The sequence below is a fragment of the Mizuhopecten yessoensis genome, unplaced genomic scaffold, assembly GCF_002113885.1.
Source record: "Mizuhopecten yessoensis strain PY_sf001 unplaced genomic scaffold, ASM211388v2 scaffold5141, whole genome shotgun sequence".
In the NCBI taxonomy this organism is placed as follows: domain Eukaryota; kingdom Metazoa; phylum Mollusca; class Bivalvia; order Pectinida; family Pectinidae; genus Mizuhopecten; species Mizuhopecten yessoensis.
The window spans coordinates 166,231-186,781 of record NW_018405900.1 but is presented as its reverse complement, the minus strand read 5'-3'; the positions used below and the strand labels follow the sequence as shown (position 1 = coordinate 186,781).

Genomic DNA, 20,551 nt, shown 5'->3' with positions numbered 1-20,551 from the left:
GTAAGTCATACTATATATGTTATCTAACAACAGGTAAACACCAAACAGTACCACTTCAGTAAGTCATACTATATATGTTATCTAACAACAGGTAAACACCAAACAGTACCACTTCAGTAAGTCATACTATATATGTTATCTAACAACAGGTAAACACCAAACAGTACCACTTCAGTAAGTCATACTATATATGTTATCTAACAACAGGTAAACACCAAACAGTACCACTTCAGTAAGTCATACTATATATGTTATCTAACAACAGGTAAACACCAAACAGTACCACTTCAGTAAGTCATACTATATATGTTATCTAACAACAGGTAAACACCAAACAGTACCACTTCAGTAAGTCATACTATATATGTTATCTAACAACAGGTAAACACCAAACAGTACCACTTCAGTAAGTCATACTATATATGTTATCTAACAACAGGTAAACACCAAACAGTACCACTTCAGTAAGTCATACTATATATGTTATCTAACAACAGGTAAACACCAAACAGTACCACTTCAGTAAGTCATACTATATATGTTATCTAACAACAGGTAAACACCAAACAGTACCACTTCAGTAAGTCATACTATATATGTTATCTAACAACAGGTAAACACCAAACAGTACCACTTCAGTAAGTCATACTATATATGTTATCTAACAACAGGTAAACACCAAACAGTACCACTTCAGTAAGTCATACTATATATGTTATCTAACAACAGGTAAACACCAAACAGTACCACTTCAGTAAGTCATACTATATATGTTATCTAACAACAGGTAAACACCAAACAGTACCACTTCAGTAAGTCATACTATATATGTTATCTAACAACAGGTAAACACCAAACAGTACCACTTCAGTAAGTCATACTATATATGTTATCTAACAACAGGTAAACACCAAACAGTACCACTTCAGTAAGTCATACTATATATGTTATCTAACAACAGGTAAACACCAAACAGTACCACTTCAGTAAGTCATACTATATATGTTATCTAACAACAGGTAAACACCAAACAGTACCACTTCAGTAAGTCATACTATATATGTTATCTAACAACAGGTAAACACCAAACAGTACCACTTCAGTAAGTCATACTATATATGTTATCTAACAACAGGTAAACACCAAACAGTACCACTTCAGTAAGTCATACTATATATGTTATCTAACAACAGGTAAACACCAAACAGTACCACTTCAGTAAGTCATACTATATATGTTATCTAACAACAGGTAAACACCAAACAGTACCACTTCAGTAAGTCATACTATATATGTTATCTAACAACAGGTAAACACCAAACAGTACCACTTCAGTAAGTCATACTATATATGTTATCTAACAACAGGTAAACACCAAACAGTACCACTTCAGTAAGTCATACTATATATGTTATCTAACAACAGGTAAACACCAAACAGTACCACTTCAGTAAGTCATACTATATATGTTATCTAACAACAGGTAAACACCAAACAGTACCACTTCAGTAAGTCATACTATATATGTTATCTAACAACAGGTAAACACCAAACAGTACCACTTCAGTAAGTCATACTATATATGTTATCTAACAACAGGTAAACACCAAACAGTACCACTTCAGTAAGTCATACTATATATGTTATCTAACAACAGGTAAACACCAAACAGTACCACTTCAGTAAGTCATACTATATATGTTATCTAACAACAGGTAAACACCAAACAGTACCACTTCAGTAAGTCATACTATATATGTTATCTAACAACAGGTAAACACCAAACAGTACCACTTCAGTAAGTCATACTATATATGTTATCTAACAACAGGTAAACACCAAACAGTACCACTTCAGTAAGTCATACTATATATGTTATCTAACAACAGGTAAACACCAAACAGTACCACTTCAGTAAGTCATACTATATATGTTATCTAACAACAGGTAAACACCAAACAGTACCACTTCAGTAAGTCATACTATCTCTGTTATCTAACAACAGGTAAACACCAAACAGTACCACTTCAGTAAATCATACTATCTCTGTTATCTAACAACAAGAATAAACACCAAACAGTATCACGTCAGTAAGTCATACTATATATGTTATCTAAAAACACGTAAACACCAAACAGTACCACTTCAGTAAGTCATACTATATATGTTATCTAACAACAGGTAAACACCAAACAGTACCACGTCAGTAAGTCATACTATATATGTTATCTAAAAACACGTAAACACCAAACAGTACCACTTCAGCAAGTCATACTATCTCTGTTATCTAACAACAGGTAAACACCAAACAGTACCACTTCAGTAAGTCATACTATTTTTGTTATCCAGCCACATATAGCACACCAAACACCCTTACTATATACGTTACCTTACTCCAAGTTACAACATGGGACGGACAATTCACATGCAAACCAAATATAGGTACGCTATTTTAATGTGTTAAATAACACTTCACTTCCATTCTATTATACTTATATATGGACCCGATTATCAATGACTATGGATAGGAGACTGTAAAATATCTATTATCAACAATCATAATAGCGACAATGAGAAACTGTTATTACAATTATTACCATTGGTAGAAGTCAATTGGGCATCTTTCCTTAATGAAAATGACGAAGGGCACAGGTCTGTATATACAATGAAGGCATGTTTACCTTATCAGTCTATTTAATGTTGTATATTACAGATCCTTGTGCTATGTGTGTAGTTGTACGAACGTACTTTAAACAAGAAAATAGAAACGGTCTTACAAACGGTCAAAAACGGAAAAGAAAGAAAACAATGGAATGGAATTAGAAGTATATGATTCAATTTTGAACCTAAATATCCCTGAGTAAATATTGATTAATTATATATGTCTTACCACACGGATTGCCACTCTCACAACTCTTGTCAATCTCTGGCTTACTGATGACAAATATAAGTAAACACACAGATGTACTCCAAACTAATATGACAAGAGGGTCGAACAGAGAGTTCCGTCACATGCTTCTGAAGAAGAATAAACACCAGTTGAGAAAAGAACACTGTTTTCGGCAGCAAAGAGAGGTATTCTGGTGTGTGTAAGTAAGAAAACCCCGGAATGGCTGACTGCTGATGTCTTGGTTAATGTTTAAATAATTCTTTCTTAAAATCACATTATTTTTCTGCTAGTTTGGCATGTCTCTGTATGTGAGAAGCGATAAACTATCCCTGTCAGCGTTGTCTATAGCTGCCGTCACGTTATCTCAGATAAATGCACGTGAATAACATTTGTGTTAAAGTTTCTGTAAACAGAACATGCAAATGACCTGCTCCATATCAGTCCTTAGGGGACAGGGTTGTGAATTAATTACAAAAAGATCACACACACCTGTAAGATACTGTTTTTCACAAATTACAATGTATTAATGAAACGCTGAATGTCTACACCGTTTACCACCGACGAAACAGATTTTACTAAATCAACATGTAAACAACAGCTGTGTCCACAACGCCGTTAGCAACACACTCATGGCATTATATAGCTTGTGGAGGTTATTTTGTTTTCTCAAAGTAGTATTTAACGTAAATACAAGTTTGACCATACTAAATTACAATACTGCAAGGAGGTTGTGTCTAAATATTTTCACACTTCAAAGTTCAAGCGCATAGCCAGGCGACAAATCTGTAAGCGATTTAAACCTACATTTTATACTGATTAAACGGTTTTAGTAAATTTGGTCAAAGAAAATAGCTTTTACTCGGAAGTATTTTTCAGTAACGTTGTTTCTGGACGTGATAAATGGGTAATCTAGTTGTGATTTTTTTAAACTTTTATGCAGCACAATGATATCATTTAAATGTATACATTTGATCATTTTTCACTGCAAGCTCGAAGGATTTTCTGTATCTTTATTTTGAAATTGCATAGTAAAATATCGGTATGTTCTGCCATACTCGTAATTGTCTTCTTGTTTAACAGAAAACCGATGAAACTTTCTATTCATAACATTTTTTTCGAAAAAAAACCTCAGCAAAACATTATTTGTCGAAAATTGCGGGACTTACTAGCGAATTATGTGTTCGCTATGTTCTATTAATGAACACACCCGACAACAAGTCTGCGCGCCAATTAGAATAGGTTAATCAACGCAATTCTACCATTTTCTTCGGTTATTTGATTTCTTAACAAAACTGCTCTCAAGTATGGTAGTCAAATAATATCTTAATTGATGTAGCAAAGGTGTACCAGACATAACCACTTATTCTACCGTCGCCTCTGTTTCACATGTAAAGATATAACATAGTCTGTACATCTTCATTTTAGTGAAGGTAAGCTGCCCCGTTTTTAACTAATTTTGTTTGTATGAAATATAAGCGCACGCTGTATAATAATGACCAACACTGAGCAAGGCATTTACATGTGTGTTCATAAATCTAAATACAGGCATTATTTAAAAATATATAACATAATTCTGCAAATCCATTTAAACACTGCTGGACTGGAGCCTGTATATCTCATGCACTTAAAATAGAATGTAAATGTTGTAAGTGTTGTATATTTTTGTTATAAACACGTGAGAAAGGTACTCGACAACATGTGTTGCTGCATTTGGATGTTTATAACCACTATTATTATTAGAAATCCCTTTGCTTTTATTACTGGCCTGAAAGGTGTAATCGAATCAAATGATGAATGAATATCAATCATCAGAATCTATGGCATAGAAAAGGTTTGGAAAACGGTACTTTAACTTCTTAGAACATATATTCACTGTTGCATACAAAGTGATATATAATGTCTGCATCCAGAAATAGTTTCTCGTTGTCAAGGTTGCAATCAAGTGCATACAAGACTTTATTTACAGAGATCATGAAGTTATTCAATCATGATACTATAATCTAACCTGTGCTGCATTCACATCGTACAATGTTAACATATCAAACTGTAGATATCAAAGCATTCAAAAAAAAATATAACAGATTGTGTACAAGTTGTAATCTAGCAATAATCGAAGATAAGTAAGTCACTTGATTAAATTTAGTATTCTGTCAGCAGGATATTATTTTTTCGGATAATTGAAAGTTATGTATTACGGAATCAAATTACAAACGTTACAACTTGTCGTTGCATATCATATTATATACCATATTGGTAGGCGAGATAAAACAATAGTGTTTACAAATATGTACATTAACAAACCCAAATACACCAACAAACCCTTTTACGAATACAGAAATTTTAAAAGTGGCTAACTTAACTTCGAACTCAAAAACGATGAACTAGGTTTAAAATATATATAAAAGAAACGCAAACCCCTAAAAAAGTACATGAAGAATATGACCAGGTAACCCGGAAGGGTAAGCGGCTTGTACTTCAACGCTGACACCTGCTGTGTAGCCACATTTCATGTTGAAACACGCTACTACTACAGAGCCTGTTTATAAATCGGAAATTTGAGGTGCCTCGTTAATCTTTAAAGTACTCAGTAATGTGATTATTTTGACAATAAATGACATTTTGCATTAGTGCCTCGGTAAAATTTTCAGTTTTATGATATTCGATAATTGTGATTGTATACTTTTCTGTTTACTCACCCATACAACGGAAATGACAATGTATTCTCAACTGATGTTTACTTTGTCAAAGTCATTTGATAGCATTGAGTAACTTTTTACAACGGTTTGATATAATTTATAAACTAAAAAAACGAAAGAGTTAGACGGAGGTCTCTCTCCAAACCTTCCCCTTTCATTTACAGAGAGTTAGTTTGCATTCACGATGCAGATTTGTCTTCATATAGCATATCAGTCGAGAAGGATCGCAAAATAAAGCAACATGATAAAAACTCTATAACATCATTATTACACATCGATCATACTAATATCTAAGTTCAAACACCAGGGATTAGTTTGCCCACAGCAATAGTTTAACACATGAATCGGAACTTTCACCACTGACGAGTAACATAAATACAGAGGCGGGCATTCTCACTCGAGAATTGTAAACACACAGGAAATAGCGTCAATGTTATTATTTACATGTATGTTACGGTATAAAAGGAGTGTGGTATAGATGTTATTTAAATGAATATTATCACCAAACAGTGCGGTATCCATCCTTTAATAGAAACGTGAGTATGTTATAAATGTGTCAATGTGTGGCAATACAGATATATCAGTACTACCGTAATATCTGAGTACATGCACATTCAATACAATGTATGTTGTCCAATACAATCAATGATATGGTAAAACATGCTGATAATATATATATTAGTATCATTAATTAAAATTCATATAGAATATATATTGCTTGTTGGAACAAATATTGTGTTTGATCGCTGAAGCTAATGTACTATGATTTTGCCCATGTTTAGAGACTGTTTTTTCAACAGATAGTTGAAAACACGAAAATCTAATTTAACGGTCAAAAGATAGACAAGTCATTGAGATGCAATGAAGAAATAAATTAATTAATGAAGCACATCAAGTTAACGTCATCTGCAAAGTAAAAACAAATGAACGTCGGTTACAATTACCGCGTCATTACCTGTAATAATAAAGTATAACATTGTGTTTAAATTGATATACAACTTTGTCCATGGAAAATAAAGAACATTTTCCACTTTGTCATCTTCATTTTCGCAGGACAAAAAAAAATGTTTAGTTTAACTGAAACAAGGTTGAAATAATTCAATGTTTGCTTAGAACAAATATCGATATTAACTTATTTATGCTGTAATCTACATCACGATCATCCAATCACGACTGAAGCTAGTTTTTTTTGTATAAATATACAAGTATATTTTGTATAATAAACGATTCGACCCGCATGTATATTTTTTCCATATTTACCGTCAAAACATAATCAGTGACGTGGACTTCAAAGAAAATCTTTTCCTTTCACATTTTTAAACGAAACCCGTTACATAACACGATCTTCTATATTTATGGGTTAGGTTATTATACAAAAGTCTCTTGTCTACAAAACAACTTTTGGGGAATGATGGCCCCAGAGGAGAATTAATGAGCCAAGGTACAGCCTTTAAGGGGTAGAGAACAGTTTTGTTTTCAGTACCTGATGTGTACATACTACAAGGGGTAGAACACACCTTTATAAAGTATTAATGTCATTGTCATATCTATATCACAGGGATGAAATGGATTCAGATGACATTCATAGACAGTAAGAATATCAACTTGACGAGATGTATTGTTTCCCATTGCATTATCTTACATGTTAATTCAAGCCTTATAAGCCGCAATTGATACATTTACGCTGTATATAATTAACTTCCACGTATAAAAGTTACGTCTATAGTATTGAAGCACTGTTGTTTTCCCAATTTATCTATGAATGCTAACAAACAGCAGTTGATCGTTTATATGGTTATGTACTTATAGATTTTTACACTGTATTTTCAGGGTTTGTCGTGAGAACAATTTTCTCATCGCGAGCACGTGGATACAATCCAGAGGCTACGTGCGAGTGATGAGAAAATTGTTCGAACGACAAACACTGAAAATACAGTGTGATAATCTATTCATCATCTATATACTACTACCTTATATATTTCCCCATCTGAAAAGTCAACTAAACACCATGTTTTCCAAATGACTTCTAAGCTCAATGGTCAACGATCGCCTGTGACAAACGTAAACATAAGTGTTGCGCGGAGGAATACAATGAACCTTAAAACTATGTAGAAAAAAATATTTTTAAAACAATCCTATTGTCATTGGCTTTTCCATATAAACATTTACACCTGGAATGGTGTTGTTATTCTCACAATATGTTTCCGTAACTTTATATTGATATGTTTATAACGGACTATTTTCTTACGCGGATCACTTTTGTGAGGACACTATTTCTGGTTTCGGACGTCATCTGGCGCGAGCAGACGTTCTTTTTTGAGAAAATATAAGTTCCCAAGTGCTAGGGAATGTAACTGTTCTCAAGTCGTTCCCAAGTCGTTCTCAACTTCTTCTCTTACTTACAACCAACGATAATGATTTATCATGCTACCGGTAGGTGGTATAAAGTAGTATATATATGATACTGTATATTCACATGCCAAAATAAGCAGTGAGAGATTTCGATAATCAAGATAGTGAGTGATTTTCGTACACAAGATAATTAATGATTTTGTTACACTAGGTAATTAGTGATTTCGTTACACAAGGTAGTTGGTGATTTTCGTACACCAAATAGTGAAAGTTTTTAAGACTCTTTCATGTCCAGGGGTGTAGGATAGGGAAATTCCACCCGAGGGGTTTTCAAATTTGGTAAAACCCGAGGGTGGAATTTCCCTATCCTACTTCTTTGGCCATAATAGAATATTTTTCTCTCATTGCAACTACCAGATTTTGTACACAAGAAAAGTAGTGATTTTTATATACAAATTACTTGGTGATTTTCGCACACAAGATAATTATGGATTTTAACAAGATAATTATGGATTTTAAAAAGATAATTAGTGATTTTAATACTCAAGGTTGTTGGTGATTTTCGTACACCAGATAGTGAGTTATATATATTTATGATATTTTGGCATTCTGGTATAGTATTTCCTTAATGAGAGGAACGTAATATCTGTCATTTAGTGAAAGGTATCAAAGATACACTGATAATAGAAATATAAATGGAGACTGCCAATGCCAGTTCAGATTGAATTGAAGTAATAAGTTCCATAAAGGAGAGGGGATATCATATTTAGTAGAGTTACCGTGTTGGCGTATCTTTTCTATTGTGCAGCCAATTTTCTTACTGTTACATCTTATTTCATATAACAGATATATAATAAAAGAAATGGAATTTATTATGCTTTATAGTATGAGTAATTACAGAGGATATCTTTCATAAAAAGATATTCGATAGTTCTTTTAATACCGGGTCAACGATGGTACCGGAACGAATGTTAAGTTGATTTGACATATGTAAGTTGTACGTACAACACCCACGATTAAGGTCAAGTGTACTCAAATTTAAGGTGGTCTGGGTCGACATTTTCTTAAGCTGTATTAACTGCATTTCACCTATTGATAAAGGCATCATCGACTACAATGCTTGGAGTGTTTTAACACGGTATACAGCTGTGTCAGGTGGACCTCGTGCTACAGCATACTGTTAAATAGGACTGCGGAAACAAAGAATAAATACAATATCGAAACATGCCTCTATATCATAACTTAGATCACTTACCTATTTCTGTGGATATCAATAATTAATTATCTCCTGGTAATGAAATCAAGCCGCCATATGTCGCCTGAGTTTGGTTACATATGCCCGGTAAGAGTGGCGAGTGGACAAAGCATGCATCCTCTCCCGAGTTTTAAATTTATTATGTTACGCTTGGATTAACATACCTAACGCAGTGGGGATAATTCTATAAGAAAAAAGTCCAGGTGAGTTGAATACATTTTAAATAACTTTCATTTATTTGTTAAAACGGACGAGGAATCCTGATCTTGAACAGGCAGGTTTAAGCTGGAAAATCGGAAACCTGTCATATTGGTTTTTTTCTCGTTTTATTTCGATTTTTTCCTAATATCCGGTGTATTTGAATAGGATTTAAATTTCTATAAACTCGATCAAAACATCGAAATCTTGTAGTCTGTCGGTGCTTTCCATACATACTTATAGACTACCGGTACTGACCGGAAAGATAATTCAACCACAAATAACAATTATTTATATTTTGACGAATATTGGACTTTTTTTTCTCGAAAAAATGTTCATACTATCTCAAGTGCTCATTTATCATACAGAGGAATATTATTGTTTGATTATCTATAAAAAAATCTGCATTAGTATAAATTTACTTGACTTTTTAATTTCATTGTTCTCAATTTATTACACCATGAAATTGTTCCGGACGGATTTTTTTCTGATGCAGATTGAAATAATGGTCTTATGATAACTGTTATATCAAGATATTATTATTGTCATACCTCTTCTCCATAACAGCGTGTCTGATTATTAGGTAAAAAAATAAATAAGTATCGTGTAATTTACGAGCTCGAGTCGAGTGGTTAACACTCCGGCCTACTCCGTCGTAAGCATGGATATTCAGAGAAAGTGTTTTTTCTCCTGCCCATACAACTCCAACAACCCAGGTGGAGTATAAATTGGTCTGGGATGGATGTTGCGGTATTTGTGCTGTAGTGTTCAAGTGAGGTGGCACTATAAATGATGCCGTTGGAAGCACGGTCCCACTACAAACAGAACACATTACATCTCCAGCACACACGCAGGCATACACACTTATAGAGAGATATTCGCCATGTGGCATAGGACTAGTAGTTAGAGCCTGATAAGGCAGCTCCTGCGAATTCCTCAAAATTGTCTTGATTAATGTATATACTAATTGTATTAATTGTCTATGTACTGTAAAGCGCTTTAGAGTGGCTTATGTTAGCTAGATAGGGCGCTATATCAAATGTTGTATATTATTATTATTATTAACTTACGTCTTAATAAGACTAAATAAACTAATAAAGTATTTGCTGCCTTTACTTTAAATAAAGTAAAAAGAACGGTATTTGATAAACATGTACTTTATACCTAGTCACAGTGACCTGTAACACTAGATTATTATTTGTATCGGTGGCCTTTTGTAGTTTTACACAATAAGATATTGTCGTGCGATCACGATAAAACACGCTAAATAAAGTATTCACATGCCGACAGAACCAGGCGAAACAAACTCACCCTTTTCTCGTTTTCAATTTGTTCATTAAAAATTGATTTCGACAAAACGGTGATTTTTATTATTCTCTTTATTTCCTCCAACCTGAAGATTACATTTAAACAGAATAATTCGCACATATTTACATTACAAAACAAAAAAACATATTGAATACACATAAGCACCAAATAACATACATGACATATACAGACTTAATTACATTGAAGTCATACATTCATTAAATATCATTAATAAGTGTATATATGATGAGGTAATACATACATATCATATTAAACATTCATATTATTTTATATTTATTTTATTTATATTAATCTTTATCAGTATGTGAGATTATATCTACACACTACCGGTAGTATAACTTTTCGACAGCGGCTACTGATTTCAATCTAAATTCATTCATGGCTAATACATTTAATTCGTAAGTCATTTGTCCCCCAATTAAAATATGAACTAATTCGTGATCTGTCAGAGAGTGTATGTACGCACTCAGCAGAATACCAGTATCACTAATGTTTGCGATAGAGCACCACAACTTGTCCTTTAGGTGTTCAGTATAGCTACAATTTAATATGATATGAGTTAATATATCTTGGTAAATAATACCACATCTATGACATAGCTCTTTGGCTTTACCAGTACGAATATTTACTATTAATTTCGTAACATATAATATGGAATCTTTAAACTCCAGGAATTTCATTGCCAGTTTCCATAGTATATGTGGTTGCAATATATTATGAACCATTACAAATCTGTTAAAATCACTATCATTTGACATTCGTTCTTTCCAATCATGTTCCTCTTTCAACAACACAGATTTATTCACAATTATTTTCCGTTGCCGTTTTAACGGGAATACACTCGTTCGAATATACTTGTTCAACATATTATAAAGATTGTACTTTTTAAAAATTCTCAAAATATCATTTAAATGTCCAAAATGGTCACCAGATCTGTTCAGCATTGATGCGTATAGTCTTCTTAAAAATATACGTGATGACAATGTATTTTTATCTAAATAACACAACCTCCCAAAAAACAACAATTTTCTTATATCTATATAGCTTTCTATGGATGTCCATCCAATCATTCCGTAGCACATATCAGTACGTGTTCTGTTGCTAAAACCTTGAATTGATTTTAAAATAAATCTTTGCGCTCTTTCCAACAAAAGTAACTCTTTCTTTGACAAAATCCATAGTTCACAACCATATAGTGCTGACGTATTTACAACTTGTTTGATAAGTTTTCCGGCAGTAACTGGATTTAACGCACAAGGATGTGCACCACTCTTAATTAAACTCATCGTACCACTTTTTAATTTGCTACAAGCACGCATTGTACGTTCATATGTTCATAACTAAAATATGTCAGCACATTCGGTTTGTAAACAACTATCATTATAGAAAAAAACGTCTTAATGAAATGGAATTTTATTTCCTCCCGAAACAATTCATTGGTCTATGTTTTTTTCTTATCGTTGGGTACTTAAAAGTTCAAACACATTTGCTCTACAGTCAATCGTTTATAACGGATTAAAAATAAGTTATTTTTGGATGACAAGCAAAGATTTTATTATCAAAATTCGAATGAGAATGCGTACAAGAAGTTTGTCCTTTTTATCCATAAAAACTATATTACACTTTGTATTGTAAAACGAACAACTGTTACACGCTTTTAACGCTCTAATGGGAGCTGTATGGTAAATGGTTCGTCTAAAACAACAAACGTTACTGTAGGGTATATCCTATTTTATATTCTGTTTTATATACTCTTAACATCAGTATAGGTGTCGACAACAAAATAGGTAATGGAATTATATATGTATAAATAAATAAATCGCGTGTCACTAAATCAGCAAATGAAAGATGCCGGTGGCGCGTGACGTTTAGACCACACAAATCACGTTTTAGATCATAGCATATGGTTATACGTGGGGTGAGGTATGTGTTATACCGTTAGACGATATTAAAGAACGATTCCTTAAAAACAAGGAATTTCTAAAGTCCATGCTTAAGATAACACTATCAGACAATTCGGGATCGAATGTGAAATAGGATTGTGAGGATTAGAAACGGTGAAGACTAGTTCTAAACCGAAAATACTGATAGCCGAAATATTTCTTTTGTGTTAAAAGCAGCTATGTTTTCTGTCTATTCCGGTACCGATAGCGCGTATTGATTTTCGATCTTTTCTTTTACCTTAAATCACATTTTTTCTACTCCTTACACATGTGCTAGCCTTATTACCGGTATTCTTTCCAACACGGCTGTCAGCACTGTTCGTACGAAACTAATTTAATGGTTTTGTTCTGTCACGTGTGACTGTAAATAACACGTTTGGTGTTACCTTGAGCTTGACCTTTGTGATGACGTACGGATACGTCATGTTAGACGACGGTTATAGTAAAAGCAGTCGTAACGTCTGACAAACGGAGTTAAACGTACCTCACTAAAGCTGACGTCACTGATATGCAAAAATGTACCAACTTGTTTTACCTGAGTCAGTGATAGAAGGGACGGTTGGTTCGTTGGATTTCTCAACATCTTAAATATGTTCTAAAAACTTGATTTTACGTGTATTGTCATTTTCATATTTTGATTCTTAATCATTGAGTTGACAATGTTGCTGTTATATATATTACACAGTATATCAGTGTGTTGACGTGTGCGCGTTTTCACGCAGATTAATTTACAAACCTTAATGGTGAATACAACTTGACAAAGTTATGTAAAGTCGTCTCATATACACTTTGACGTGTTTATTGTTAGTGGTTGACATATGACTGTCTCCTGACGATTGAATGCGCGGGTTTAAACAAACACGTGACAAATCGTGAGGTTCCATCTTTGGAAAGATTGTCAAATTCAATTTCTGTGCTCTAAAAAAGGCTTTCTACATTTAATTGGTCCTTACCATCAGATATTGAGGCTTGAACCAGGCGAAGAGCGTTCCCTCCAGGATTTTTCGTATGTGCCAAGTATAAAATAGTACATCGTTGACAATAATGTAAACATAACGCCAGTTATTGCGTCAGTTGAGATTTTATCCTTTTTCGTATCCTACCTTTACTAGTATTTCTACTATTTATCTTTTAACGTCGTTACTCCTCCCTTGGCACCACTTCACGTTTGGTTATACATGTACTACAGAACGGTCGCCCATGTGATGAAGACAAAGGCTTCTGTCCGCAGTCCTGGACAGACCAAAGGCCTTAAAAACGATATTCGCTGTCCCTTGCGAATTGTTTAGCATTTCTACAGTATGCCCGGTTGGAGTACTGTGATGTGTGCCTTCGGCATGGTATTTTAGTGAAAAAGCACTATAAATTCGGCATCAGATCTTCGCTATCACAAGGAGGCAAATACACAAACAAATCGACTACAGCACACACGCATACTTTTACATACATGCAATGGAGGAACCTTACTATAAGATATGTTATATTATACAAGCGGTTCGTTAGGTATTGATGATGTTTTTTTTTTTTTTTTGTTTTTTTTTACTTTTTTTTACCTAAAACTTAGGTTCAGTTTGATGCATTTTCTCGTGTGTGATTCTTTCTTCCTACAGCGTTGTTTGATCCTATATGACCTACATTGTCCATGGGCCGTTTAACAAAACACGAACAAACCAATCACTGTCTAACGCGCTCAAATAATCATGTGATCGTTTTAACAGATCCCTGGAGAACTCCAGAGGATCATCCAATCCTAAAGATCAAGATATTTCGTCACTCAAAACAATGATTCGTGTTTTACAAGTGTCATGAAGTCCTTCAATAAAAAGTGATATGCTCAATTTAAACTTGTTTTTAAATCGCACATAAAACCCCGTCTGTAAGCCTTAATGTCAATTTAGAGGGTTTCGATGGTCTTATCTACAGAGTTATCAAAGCTCACTCGTGTTAGTCTTAAAATGGTGTGTGCTCTAAAGACAAACAATTTGCAGACTGAGCAAGGCCGACAAGAAAGACCATCGAAAGTGTGGCACGTACTAGATATAGAAACAGTGACATAATGGATACATGCGATTTTATGCAGGTATTTACTCTTTCAAAAGTGCTACACGGTAGTGCACCATTTCCTAGTCACTGGGCATTCAGATAGTATATAACGTGACGCCGGAAACGCTCTAAATGCGTCACAAACACCGAAGAGTTCAATAGATCTGGGGCTACTTGTCATCTCTAACACCGGCGTGTTTACAGTCGTTGCGTAAGCACGCTATGGCTTATTTACTTCTCTACAGAAACGTTCCATGACTGTACTTAACATTCATACATGATTAATTCTATGTACCGTCTATATAAAAGACAAAAAGTATGGAAAAGCTAGTGAAAAGACATAAAGAGGGACCTGACCACCATTGATATCAAAGATACATGCACTTTGTTTAACGTCCAAACATGTAGAAAAGGTAACTGTAACAATTACTGTAATAGTATAGAAAACATCTACAGATTTATAGAACTAATCTTATTATAAAACGAAAGCCTTTTTTTATAATATTGGACTAATATATAAAATGTAACAGATCCGTTTCTTTGAAGAACTCAGTCCGTAGGTCACAGTCCCTGTCTAATGTCCGTAGAGTCATATGCCAAACACTGCATTCGGGAAAACAGGGAACAGGTGTGCAAATATTTCGTCAGATTAACGGAACGTACGTAATATGAATTTCAATTTTAAATATTTCCACAACAAGTAAAATTCATAATGAAATCAAATGTTTGGATCGACTAAACTCCAGTTATGTGAAAGAAATTGTCAAGTTTAGATGATTATAAAATATAGTTTAAAATTGAGTTAAACTCTCAGATACCTTGTAACATGTAGAGTTGTCCCAGATGATTTATTGCAATTCGGTTGAATAAGACATCTCGTATGACACACTACAGGTGCTACAGGTGAATAAGTCCCTTTCTTCATATTAATCATGGCAATTAAAGTATAGTCGCACGTGTGCATTGTACACTAATACAAACACGTTTTTGTTAATTTTGTAGATATTATGTATGTAGATTTTATCCTGTTCAAAAAAAAAAGTATTGAGACTTACCAGATCGCCTGTGAGCTGTACGTGTCTGCTAGCACACAACACGACCTTGACACATTGTCTCAGGTATTCGACATAAGCTCCCTATCTCCTTACACACTTTTACCTAGGGCCATTCATTTGCATACTCGTAGTAAATTTATTATCTGATAATATTGCAAATCTATTACGTTCATTTTCCATGCATCTTAATGGAAATACGCTATACTGTAGTTCTTATATTCGTTTCTGTGTAGTTCAAAAAGTAAGAAGTCCAAAATACAGTATACATACAGTATAACTTTGTTTTAATCAGATAAATAAGTTTACTTTAGTTCAGAAAGTAACAACCCCCCCCAAACAAAATGAAAAGTTCGTTGATTGACTATCTTTTTTTGAAGACTGACGATGATGTCCATTTTACCTACTACTTATAACTGGATTAATAATTATTTTAATCTTTCTCTGTGTCATTAATACATAATTCTGCTAGGTGATATAGCCGATATCTAGTATTTAGGAAAACACTATTTGATTCCGACAAGAACGAAACCATTGCCTAACACACATAGCAAGAGAAGTTATGCTTACATAATTATAGTAAATTTCTGTAAATATCTGTGTATACCTTAATTCAATACAGTATTTGATTATACATGGGTTGTTAATATCAAAAACACACATCTTCTTTTCATAATAGACTAGAATGGAGTATTGAAAACCCAACTCTAACATAGCTTAATAATGGCAATCATTAGTCCCATATATATCCCCCTATATCACTGTCAAGGACCACATGTGTTTGTAATTTATGGCAGTCAATTTGATGTTAAAAGAACGTCTGCCATACAGCATATCGTTTATCTTGACTAAGACACGCATGTCTTATTCCCATTAAGGTATACACTGACAGTGACGGTAAAAAATTATCTGCTTTGATGTTTTATAAACATGTCGGATCCGCAGCATTGCACCACACTATATATCTCACTAGAGCCCCCACTAAACCTCTCACTAGACCTAGCACTAGACCTCTCACTAGATATCTCAAAAGACCTCTCAATAGACCTCTCACAAGAGCCCCCACTAAACCTCTCACTAGACCTAGCACTAGACCTCTCACTAGATATCTCACTAGATATCTCACTAGAGCCCCAACAAGACCTCTCACTAGACCTAGCACTAGACCTCTCATTAGATATCTCACTAGACCTCTCATTAGAAATCTCACTAGAGCCCCACTAAACCTCTCACTAGACCTAGCACTAGATATCTCACTAGATATATCACTAGACCTCTCACTAGATATCTCACTAGAGCCCCACTAGACCTCTCACTAGTCCTCTCACTAGAGCCCCACTAAACCTCTCACTAGACCTAGCCCTAGACCTCTCACTAGATATCTCACTAGACCTCTCTCTAGACCTCTCACTAGACCTCTCACTAGATATCTCACTAGACCTCTCACTAGAAACCCCACTAGACCTCTCACTAGACCTCTCACTAGTCCTCTCACTGGAGACCCCACTAGACCTCTCACTAGACCTCTCACTAGACCTCTCACTAGACCTCTCACTAGATATCTCACTAAACCTCTCACTAGACCTCTCACTAGACCTCTCACTAAACCTCTCACTAGATATCTCACTAGATATCTCATTAGACCTCTCACTAGATATCTCACTAGACCTCTCACTAGACCTCTCACTGGAGCCCCCACTAGACCTCTCACTAGACCTCTCACTAAACCTCTCACTAGATATCTCACTAGATATCTCACTAGATATCTCATTAGACCTCTCACTAGACCTTCACTAGACCTCTCACTAGCCCTCTCACTAGATATCTCACTAGCCCTCTCACTAGACCTTCACTAGACCTAGCACTAGGCCTCTCTCAAGATATCTCACTAGACCTCTCAATAGATATCTCACTAGATATCTCACTAGATATATCACTAGACCTCTCACTAGATATCTCACTAGACCTCTCACTAGTCCTTCACTAGACCTAGCACTAAACCTCTCACAAGATATCTCACTAGACCTCTCAATAGATATCTCACTAGATATCTCACTAGATATATCACTAGATATCTCATTCGACCTCTCACTAGATATCTCACTAGACCTCTCACTAGACCTTCACTAGACCTCTCACTAGACCTCTCACTAGATATCTCACTAGATATCTCACTAGATATCTCATTCGACCTCTCACTATATATCTCACTAGACCTCTCACTAGACCTTCACTTGATATCTCATTAGACCTCTCACTAGATATCTCACTAGACCTCTCACTAGACCTCTCACTAGATATCTCACTAGACCTATCACTAGACCTTCACTAGATATCTCATTAGACCTCTCACTAGATATCTCACTAGACCTTCACTAGATATCTCACTAGACCTCTCACTAGAGCCCCCATCGGACAAAGGTCTCATTAGTCGCTTGTAATAACCCTATCTAGAGAAGTTTCTCCCTCTCCACCTATAGTATTCTTCTCTAGACACTTTTAATTACATTAGAACATGTTTTAAATGTTTGCATTGAAACAAATTTTAGATGATTTCGTAATAATTTGAATCCCAGTAAATATTGGTTTTAAATGATGAATTAACACATCGGGATTTTTTGTTTTGTTTTTTGTATTTTTTGTAAAAAAAATCATCAATACAATGTACAATATACAAGTACAAACAATATCTCCTTATTACATACTTACTTACACACACTTTCATCCTTGACATGCTTACATACATTTAAGTATTGTACATGTATCTTTTATGAAAGAACAGAAAGAGAGCAGACAGAAAGGAAAGGAGAACAGAAATATAGAAAAGAGGAAGAGAAAGAGAAGAAAGAGTTTTGAGAAAAAAAGCGAATTATATGCACATGTGTTTTTCTTTGCACTGCAGTAACTTAATGAAATATGCAAAAATAATACTGAAACATTCTAGTGTGTAACTGTTAAGATAATTTCGGCTTAACACTGTCAGATAATACATCAAAATAGACACCCGGTATATTTAATAAAATGTAAGGAGATTTCATAACTCAAGAAGGCTATTCCATTTTTCCTATTCATTTTGAAGTTTCTGAACAGAAGAATCACCTTTACCATAGGCAACATATTTGTGTACTGAATAGTGATCCTTTATAGTATTTAGTAGTGCATCTACTGAAAGTGTATTTTTAAGACATCTTGTTTTGTAAATATAATGTTTAATCAGAAGTATAATTGGCCATTCATGATTGTGTTATTAAACCAAAATTGAAGGATTCTTTATGAACAGAAAAGAATTATCAATGCCTCTAATAATATTTCTTAAGTTGCAAAAAACACATAAGGGGCTGTCAGTGAGACAAGCCTTATATAAGTAAAAATTTGTAGTTAAAATATAATGTATGATTCTAACTTGGAACTACTAAGTTTTGTACTGGAAGCTACACAAAAAGGAATCTGAAATATTTTCTTCCATTTTTCATCATTGATATCAAATAATTCTCCCCATTTTCTTCTACCAGTTGGAAAAATCTCATTTTTTGTAAGAATTGTATAAAAATCTTTTGTCCCCTTTTTATGTCTGTAAAAAATCTCTAGATTTAAAGGTAAAATAGGTTAAAACATGTCCATGTTCGTATTGTGATTAATATTCTTTTGTGTAATGTATTTTCTTATTGCTGATAAAACACCATGTACTGTAAGAAGTCTGTGTCTATATTCTATTTATCATTAAATTCATTCTGAGTATGAAATGTTTGTGTACCTCCATCTTTCACTAGATCATGAACTAGAGTAATTCCACGATTGTACCAATCCTGATACAATATGTGTGTTTGACCTATGGTCAGATTTGAGTTATATCATAATGGTGATTTTAAAAAAGATTGTCCCCTATCCCATCTTAGTCCCTCTTTAATATTCAATCTAGTCCAGGCCTTAACAACATCTTTCCAATACATTTTTTACTTTTATTTTGACAGATAGATATATATTTATTACCACAGTTGAAGAGATGATCAATATTTATATATGTTTTAAGTGTTTCCTGCCATTACTCTAGTTTTTGTAGAAATCTCCTTATCCAGCTAAGTTTAAGTGAATCTATAAATGACAACAGATGTACCACCTTAAGACCTCCACCATGTAACTTTTTACAACAACATCTCACTTTATTTTGTCAATCTTACTCTTCCAAAGAAATTCATAAAGGGTACTATTAAGTTTACTAAGAAATTTTTCACTTGGATTTGGCAAAGAAATAAACAGATGATTTAACTGAGATATAAATAGTGACTTTATTATGTGTATTCTACCAATAGATGTAAGTATTCTTCTTTTCCAAGAATTAAGAATAGACTTGAGCTTAACTAGCCTTTTATCAAAATTTAACTTTGGGGTTGATGTAGATCCACATGAAATTCTATTCTAAGAAGCATAAAACGTTCCTCCCCATAATGGAGACCTATTTCTGGTAATAAAATATCATAACTATACTTCTTGCTGCCTATCCATATTATTTGTGTTTTGTGTAGATTAATTTTTAGCCCAGATATTCCAGCAAAAGCGTTCAATTCTTTTATTGCTTCTTTAAGAGACTCCTCTTTGCCATCTAGTATAGGAGAACTATCATCAGCATACTGTGAAACTATAATTGGGCAATCATTAACATTTATACCATTAATATTCCTATTATTTCTAATACGAACAGCTAGTATTTCAGCACAAAGAATAAATATATATGGGGCGATCGGATCACCTTGGCGACAGCCTCTTTTGATATCACAGAACGAAGAAAGACCCCC

General features: G+C 34.1%; 1 protein-coding gene across 7 annotated transcripts in view; it reads right to left on the bottom strand.

The window, feature by feature from the left end:
- LOC110450231 overlaps positions 1–15,823 on the bottom strand; it is a 36,666-nt gene extending 20,843 nt beyond the window's left edge. For 3 of the 7 annotated variants that reach the window (XM_021497606.1, XM_021497613.1, XM_021497616.1), the window contains exon 1: positions 15,762–15,823. The gene's annotated coding sequence lies outside the window, so the exon portion shown is untranslated. Of the gene's footprint in view, positions 1–7,556; positions 7,596–9,193; positions 9,285–15,761 lie in introns of those variants that run through there. The other 4 variants (XM_021497607.1, XM_021497609.1, XM_021497608.1 and 1 more) reach the window with 4 other exon arrangements.
- Positions 15,824–20,551: the final 4,728 nt, after the last annotated feature.